Below are 8770 nucleotides of genomic sequence, written 5' to 3' on the forward strand. Positions count from 1 at the left end.
TTTTTTTTTTTGCTTCAGTTGTCCTCTTTCATCCATTAGCACATGATCTCTCAGACATGAAATATCTACATAGGAAAAGTACAAAGACAAGGCTGAGAGTCAAATGCCTGGCACAGAATAGAAGTAGCATGAATTCCCCTGCATGTTATCAGTGACTCAGTGCTTTCAAGAATGTAGAGGAACAGGGAGTGCTGAAGCTGGAGGCCGGTTAGGAGATCTTGTAGGTGGTCTAGGTGAAAGGCAATGGGGGTTGAACTATGGTGGTGACTGAGAAAAAGAAGCAATGTGGGGAAATTTCACATGGATTGGATGTGCCAATAAGCTCTGCTTATGAGCCAAAGGTGAAGAATGAGAGATTTGGAAAACAATCTAGGTTGTGGTGATTAGAACTGAATACCTGGGTTGATGGTAGCACTGTTTCTTAACTTGAGGACTTTTGTCCAGGAGTGGGACTGCCATGTTTTGTATGGCCCCATATTATGTATGGAATCCATTAGATGCAAATTGGAGGTCCAAGTGGAACCATCATGTAGATAACTGTGAGGCCCTTATAGACCCAGTGCTCCAGTTTGTATCTGGGGCTGGGTGTGTAGGCACACGTGCGTTAGCAAGCACCAGGAATTCATACACAAAACAACAAACATGTGTTCAGTGTAAATTCTATTGTTTACCCAATCTAGGCACAATGACATTCTTATCAATTAGGAATGGGGGGAACACTCCCCAAATCAAAGTTCCAGATAGCAGGCCCAAGGCCCAACCTCTCCAGCAGGCCTTTCTAAAGACAGTGCTGGCAGTCCTGGCATGTGGACTCATTCATGCACACTAGGTGTTTTTACCCACAGGGGGCACTGATCACCTCCCCACTAATATAATGAGACTATTACAATAATATCTGTGTTTAAGCTGCATAAGTAGCAAAAGAAACTATTATGAACAAGTATGTGTCACCTAATTTGACAATTTTGAAGAAATTAATAAATTTGGAGAAACATACAATCTTCTGAAGCTGAATCAGGAAGAAACTGGAAATTTGAATACATGCCTTACAACTTAGAAAATCAAACCACTCAATTAAGAAAAATAAAAAACCCAACAAAAACTAGCCCTGAACAGGATGGCTACACAGGTGAATTTTATAAAAATGTGGTATCTGACTCCTTACTCTCCCAAAACTACACTCCAAACACCGCAAAAGACCTTAAGACAATTGCAGGTCTGCAGAGGAGGGAAACAATAGGACACATAACCCTAAAAGAAAAGTATTAGTCTGACAATGTCAGAAATATCATATTTATTTTGTTCAAAAGGAGTGTCCCTCTGCTGCCTATAAGCCATGGCATGTATCCTCAAAGGAAACCCCACTGAGCAATTCAGCACCCTCCCGCCTTCCCATACAGCAGAAGCCCTGCAGTGAAATGCACCTCACAAGGCCAGATCACACCCCTACTCTTTACCTGGGCTGACCACATGAGTCCGTTATGGCTAACTCACAGGTTTGACAAATGTCTGAGCAAGATTAAAGAGAAAAGGCAAGGAATACACAGAACTATTTCTGGGCAGGGGGAACCCAGATATAACACAGAAAACAAGAGAATTTTACCAAAGATTCAAATTCTACTCTCAGACCTTTAAGGGAAGAAAATGGCTATATATAATAAAAACGTCTCCTATAGCAGGAATTAGAGGACAGATAAGGTCCTTGAAACATAGACATACTCTTGCGAAATTGAACACATTAAATGTCGAGAGGTCAGAACACGTTCTCCCGGCCTCACCCAGGCTGTGATGGAAGCTGGAATGTGCCGCTGGTGCACTGCCCGCCTGTACAATCCACGTCCTCACTTCCTCCTTTTCCCCCCACCCCCTCACAGGGATCCTCCTAGCACCCTGTCCTGAACACTCGCGAGAATTGGTCACTTTATCTGCCTTCAGGTCCCACCTTCCCTTTTCCGGTTCCATCTCAGAGCCAACCACCAGTCGCCTGCTGCAGACGCTGGAGCACCACCCCTCTGCAGTGCCGCTGACTCACCTGGGGACTCTCGGAGGCTACCAGGCAAGTCCAGCTCCCGCTTCCACGACTTCTTCCCTGTGCTGCCCCCACCTTGCACCTGCGCTACCAGACATGGCGACCACACTGCCACCCTGCCATGTGGGTCAGAACTGCCACCCCGAGTGTGAGGCCGCCATCAACAGCCAGGTCAACATGGAGCTGTACACCTGCTTCGTGTACGTGTCCATGGCCTGCTACTTCGACCTTGGAGATGCGGCCTTGAAGCACTTCAGGCTGTTCTTCCTACAGCAGTCGAAGAAGGAGGTGGATCTCGCGGAATATCTGTTGGAGCTGCAAAACTGGCATACCACCAACCTGGGCCCTTACAAGTTCCAAGATCACCATCTGACTACACAGGCTTAACTATTAGTGTATGCATGATTTCATGAACATAAACATTTCCGGTAAAGCTGATTATCCCTTCATTTTTAACCCCTGCCCAACACCATGCTTCACTACTTCCATAGACGAAAGGAGTATCACGGTTTTCATACTGTTTTTATTATACTTTTACCGTGCATATGCAGCCAACTTAACCAGGGCCCGGTCGGACCTCACCCTCACGTACCTATATTGTTTATAAGGGGAGGTTGTTTCTGCCTTTCCCAGGGTCCTGCACACTACATTCTCCCTCCATCCAAGATCCCCCACAGAATGCCTCTCCCTCCATGCAGGGTCCAGGAAATACCACTTCCCTCCATCCAGGGTCCAAGGAGTAAATCTTCCCTCCATCCAGAGCACAAGTGTCGAACATAAGGTCGGTGGACTGTACCAGGCCCTCCACCTTGATTTGATCCAGCCAGGCTCCTTGTTTATACCCTAAAGATGCACTCAGCCCTGCCTTAACAGTTAGGGAGTAGTTACATTTATACCGTCCTGAAATTATGTGCAGCCCATTCAAGGCAACCCTGAGGCTGATGTGGCCCCCTGGTGAAAATGAGTGTGGTACCCCTGATCTAGGGTCACACAGACTACCCTCTCCCTCCAAGGTCCCATGGTGTACCCATTCCCTCCATCCAAAGTCCTGGGAGTACCTCTTCCCTCCATTCAGGGTCACCAGGGTCCTCCCTCCCTGCATCCAGGGTCCCGGGCATACCCCCTACCTCTATAAAGCAGAAGGGGCATACCTCTCCCCTGCATCTAGGGTCCCACACAAACCTCTCCCTCTGTGCAGAGCCCCATGGGATGCCTCCTGCATCTATCCAGAGCCTCAAGGGAATACCTTCTCCCTCCATCCATTCAGAGGCCCAAGATATGTNGGACAAGCAATGTTCATCCAAGAGTTGGGGGAGCACATGACCAACCTGCGCAAGCTGGGGGCCGCGGAAGATAGCCTGGCAGAGTCCCTCTTTGACAAGCTCACTCTGGGCAGCAGCAAGAACTGAGCCTGGACTGCCTTCCCCATAGCCAGCCCCGGGGTGACTTGCCCTGGTCACCGTACAGAGCCTGCCTATTGCCATATTGTCCTACGGAATGTTCAGTTAAGTTTTTTTGTTGAATGTTGTCATTACTTCCTAAAGTTACTGATTATTAAATAACTAAACTAGTTTCATTGGGTCATGTGTGTAAACCGTCACGTTTTGTTTTAAAATAAGTGTGCAGGAGTCTCTTAACACACCCATGCCCCACCCTGTGCAGTTTGAGATCTCCATGGGTGGCGGAGGGGATGTCTCCTGGGAGCCTGGATAGAAGGGGGTATTAAATGGATCCAGGATAGAGGGTGGGATTATTCCTTGGGACCCTGAGTGGAGCGACAGGCTATTCCCTGCTACCCTGGATGGAGGTAGGATGTAATTCCTGGACTCTGGATGGAGGGAAGGACATATCTTGGGACTGAGAAAGGATGGAGGGAGAAGGTAGTCCCTGGGATTCTTGATGGAGGGAAAAGTTATTCCCTGAGGCTCTGGATGGATGCAGGAGGCATCCCATGGGGCTCTGGGGAGAGGGAGAGGTTTGTGTGGGACCCTGGATGCAGGGAGGAGGTATACCCCTCCTGCTTTATAGAGGTAGGGGGTATGTCCGGGACCCTGGATGCAAGGAGGGAGGATCCTGGTGACCCTGAATGGAGGGAAGAGACATTCCCAGGACCTTGGATGGAGGGAATGGGTACTCCATGGGACCTCAGAGGGAGAGGGTAGTCTGTGTGACCCTAGATCAGGGGTACCACACTCATTTTCACCAGGGGGCCACATCAGCCTGAGGGTTGTCTTGAATGGGCTGCACATAATTTCAGGACTGTATAAATGTAAGTACTCCCTAACTGTTAAACCAGGGCTGAGTGCATCCGTCGGGTATATACAAGGGGCCTGGCTGGATCAAAACAAGGTGGAAGGCCTGGTACAGTCCACCGGCCTTATGTTCGCCACATGTGCTCTGGATGGAGGGAAGACTTACCCCTTGGACCCTGGATGGAGGGAAGTGGTATTCCCTGGACCCTGCATGGAGGGAGAGGCATTCTGTGGGGGATCCTGGATGGAGGGAGAATGTAGTGTGTAGGACTCTGGGAAAGGCAGAATCAACCTCCCCTAATAAACAATATAGGTACGAGAGGGTGAGATCCGACAGGGCCCTGGTTCAGTTGGCTGCATGTGCACAGTAAAAGTATAATAAAAAGAGTATGAAAACCGTGATACTCCTTATGCCTAAGGAAGTAATGAAGCATGGTGTTGGGCAGGGATTAAAATAAAGGGATAATCAGGTTTACCTGAAATGTTTATGTTCATTAATTCATGCAAACACTAATACTTAAGACTGTGTAGTCAGATGGTGATCTTGTAACTTGTAATGACCCAGGTTGGCGGTATGCCAGTTTTGCAGCTCCAACAGATATTCCGCGAGGTCCACCTCCTTCTTCGACTGCTGCAGGAAGAACAGCCTGAAGTGCTTCAAGGCCGCATCTCCACGGTCGAAGTAGCAGGCCATGGACACGTACACGAAGGAGGTGTACAGCTCCAAGTTGACCTGGCTGTTGATGGCGGCCTCACACTCGGGGTGGCAGCTCTGACCCACATGGCAGGGTGGCAGTGCGGTCGCCATGTCTGGTAGCGCAGGTGCAAGGTGGGGGCAGCACAGGGAAGAAGTCGTGGAAGCGGGAGCTGGACTTGCCTGGTAGCCTCCGAGAGTCCCCAGGTGAGTCAGCGGCACTGCAGAGGGGTGGTGCTCCAGCGTCTGCAGCAGGCGACTGGTGGTTGGCTCTGAGATGGAACCGGAAAAGGGAAGGTGGGACCTGAAGGCAGATAAAGTGACCAATTCTTGCGAGTGTTCAGGACAGGGTGCTAGGAAGATCACTGGGGGTGGGAGGGGCAAAGAGGGGGTCGTATGTGCGATTGTACAGGTGGGCAGTGCACCAGCGGCACATTCCAGCTTCCATCACAGCCTGGGTGAGACCGGGAGAACCTGTTCTGACCTCTTGACATTTAATGTGTTCAATTTTGCAAGAGTATGTCTATGTTTCAAGGACCTTATCTGTCCTCGAATTCCTTCTATAGGAGACGTTTTTATTATATATTGCCGTTTTCTTCTCTTAAAGGTCTGAGAGTAGAATTTGAATCTTTGGTAAAATTCTCTTGTTTTCTGTGTTATATCTGGGTTCCCCCTGCCCAGAAATAGTTCTGTGTATTCCTTGCCTTTTCTCTTTAATCTTGCTCAGACATTTGCCAAACCTGTGAGTTAGCCATAACGGACTCATGTGGTCAGCCCAGGTAAAGAGTAGGGGTGTGATCTGGCGTTGTGAGGTGCATTTCACTGCAGGGCTTCTGCTGTATGGGAAGGCGGGAGGGTGCTGAATTACTCAGTGGGGTTTCCTTTAAGGATACATGCCATGGCTTATAGGCAGGAAAGGGACACTCCCTGTGGACAAAATAAATGCGATATTTCTGACATGGGCAGAATAATACTTTCTACTTCTAGGTCGACATGTACTATTGTGTTTCTTTTCTGCTCGTCAGCAATTGTCTTAAGGTCATTCACTGTCTCTGCACTGTAGTTTGAGGTGAGTAAATGTGTCAGATACTACAGTTGTATATAATTCACCTGTGTAGCCACCCTGTCCAGGGCTTTTGTTTGTGGGGTGTTTTTTCATTTTCATTTTTTTCTTAAATGAGTGCTTTGATTTCCTAAGTTGTAAGCCATGTGTTCAAATTTCTACTTTCTTCCCGATTCAGCTTTGGAAGATTGGATGTTTCTCAAAATATACTCGTTTCTTCCAGACTGTGTAATAAGGTGACATACACTTGTTCATGATAGTTTCCTTTGGTACTAACACATCTTAAACACAGGTGTTATTGTAATAGTCTCATCCCAATAGGGGATAGGTGATCAGTGCCCACTGTGTGTAAATAACACCTATTGTGCATGAATGAGTCCACACGCCAGGACTGCCAGCACTGTCTTTAGAAAGGCCTGCTGGAGAAGTTAGGCTTTGGGCCTGGGATCTGGAGCTTTGATTTGGGGAGTGTACCCCCTTTCCTATTTGATAAGAATGTCATTGTGCCTAGAGTGGGCAAACAATAGAATTTACCCTGAAGACATGTTTGTTGCTGTGTGTATGAATTCCGGGTGCTTGCTGAGGCAAAGGTGCCTACACACCCAGCCCCCGATACAAACGGGAGCGCTGGGTGTATAAGGGCCTCACAGTTATCCACAGGATGGTTCCACTTGGACCTCCAATGGGCCTTCTGAGGTTTTACATAATATGGCAGTCCCGCTGCTGGAGAAAAGTCCTGGAATTAATAAAAATTGCTACCATCAACCCAGGTATTCAATTCTAATCACCACAACCTAGATTGTTTTCCGCATCTCTCACTCTTCACCTTTGGCCCATAAGCAGAGCTTATCAGCACATCCAATCCATGTGGAATTTGCCCACATCTCTTCATTTCTCAGTCACCACCATAGTTCAACCCCCATTGCCTTTCACCTGGACCAGCTACAGCATCTCCTAACTGGCCTCCAGCTTCAGCTCTCCCCCTCCCTCTACATTCTTGAAAGCACTGAGTCACTGATAACATGCAGGGTAATTTATGCTCCTTCATATTCGGTACCAGGCATTTGACTCTCAGCCTTGTCTTTGTAGTTTTCGGTTGAGAGTCTGGTGGCCAATCCACTGAGCCACAACCATTGATTGGCTGCCTCTTGCATGCCCCTAGCAGGAGACCTGGCCTGCAACCCAGGTATGTGCCCTGACTGGGAATTGGACAGGTGACCTTTTGGTTCAGAGTCTGGTGCCCAATCCACTGAGCCACACCAGCCAGGGCGTCTTTGTCCTTGTCAGTCCTATGGAGATATTTCCTGTCTGAGGGATCCTGTTGTGCTAATGGAAGAAAGAAGACAACTGAGGCAAAAAACTATATTTGCATGTTTTGAAAGGGTAATACGCATGTCCAGCATGGGGATTTGGGAAGACACTCCCAGGTCTCTGGGAAAACCAGTTGCTCAGTGAGAGCTTGTGGAAGCGGTACTCTATAGGGAACCGTGCTTTACTGCATGGGGAGTGTAGCGCCGCCCCTGGCTGGAAAAATCCAGTGGGAAAGGACTCGACACACAAGATCACAGATTACAGATAGGTTCTCCAGGGGGGAAATCGGGCCTGCATTGTACCCTGGCGGCTATGAGGCTTGTTTTTGCTGAACTCGCTCACTCTGAATTGAGACAGCAAATGCTTACTGCACATGTGTAAAGTAACTTTAGAAGCTGAGCTAAACTTCCCAAATATGGAGTGTAACCAGTTCAGCCACTTTTCCCCTTGATCTGTCACTTCCTTCCCTTTGGAGTAGTCAGAAATATTCTTTTCTTTGTTATCTGTAAAAAGCAATCACCTACTTGGAACCTCATAGAAAATGAGGACCATCCTGGATGTAATGTACCCAGGTAAGTAGTAAAAGCCTGTCAAGGCAGGGGTCCAGGCCCTCTCTCTCACTGAGACAGTGGCCACACTGTCCCTTTCTCTCCACAGGACTTCTGTAGCCCTGTGAATTTGTTCCTCACAGCCACAACACAGGGACCCTGTGGGTCAGGGTCTCCATCAGTACTCTGCCAAGATGGCTTCTGGGGTCTTCATCTTCCTACACAGGTATGGTTAAGAAACAATAGCATTGGGGTACTGTAGTTAACTAAAAATGTTCAGGTAAAATGTAAGGGCCCTCTAACGCCTGCCCAATCTCACTCACGCTCCTTAGAGTTTCTCCAGAGGCAAGCACAGGAAAAACTGGATGGCCAGGCTTTGTATTTTGTGGATGGACAGGCACCTGTTTTCATCACAGCCCCAGACCATCCATCTGACTGCCCCTTGCCATATTCCACAGGCTTTCTAAGGAGAAGATAAATTCATGAAATATATACATCTATATATAATACATATAATATAAACACAAACGAAAGAAAACACACGTAAGTAGCTGTTTTCTAACTGCGATGCGCAAGCCAGGCCTTGGTGACCATGGGAAGTCACTCCTCTGTCTCTGGGGAAGCCAGCCTGAGGCTCACTTGCCATGATCACTTCTGCACAGTGTTAGCTAATCAAGGATACTTTACCCTTACAAGTTCCAAGATCACCATTTGACTACACAGACTTAAGTATTAGTGTTTGCATGAATTAATGAACATAAACATTTCAGGTAAAGTTGATTATCTCTTTATTTTAACCCCTGCCCAACACCATGCTTCACTACTTCCTTAGACATAAGGAGTATCACGGTTTTCATACTCTTTTTATTATGC

The 8770-nt window shown here is 47.8% G+C and overlaps 1 pseudogene; it reads right to left on the minus strand.

The window, feature by feature from the left end:
- The window catches only part of LOC118990025 (ferritin heavy chain-like), a 9643-nt pseudogene extending 4554 nt beyond the window's left edge, over nt 1–5089 (minus strand).
- Between the last annotated feature and the right edge of the window lie 3681 nt (nt 5090–8770).

This window comes from Sturnira hondurensis, unplaced genomic scaffold (assembly GCF_014824575.4).
Source record: "Sturnira hondurensis isolate 20B ecotype Veracruz unplaced genomic scaffold, ASM1482457v3 Scaffold0006768, whole genome shotgun sequence".
Classification (NCBI taxonomy): Eukaryota; Metazoa; Chordata; class Mammalia; order Chiroptera; family Phyllostomidae; genus Sturnira; species Sturnira hondurensis.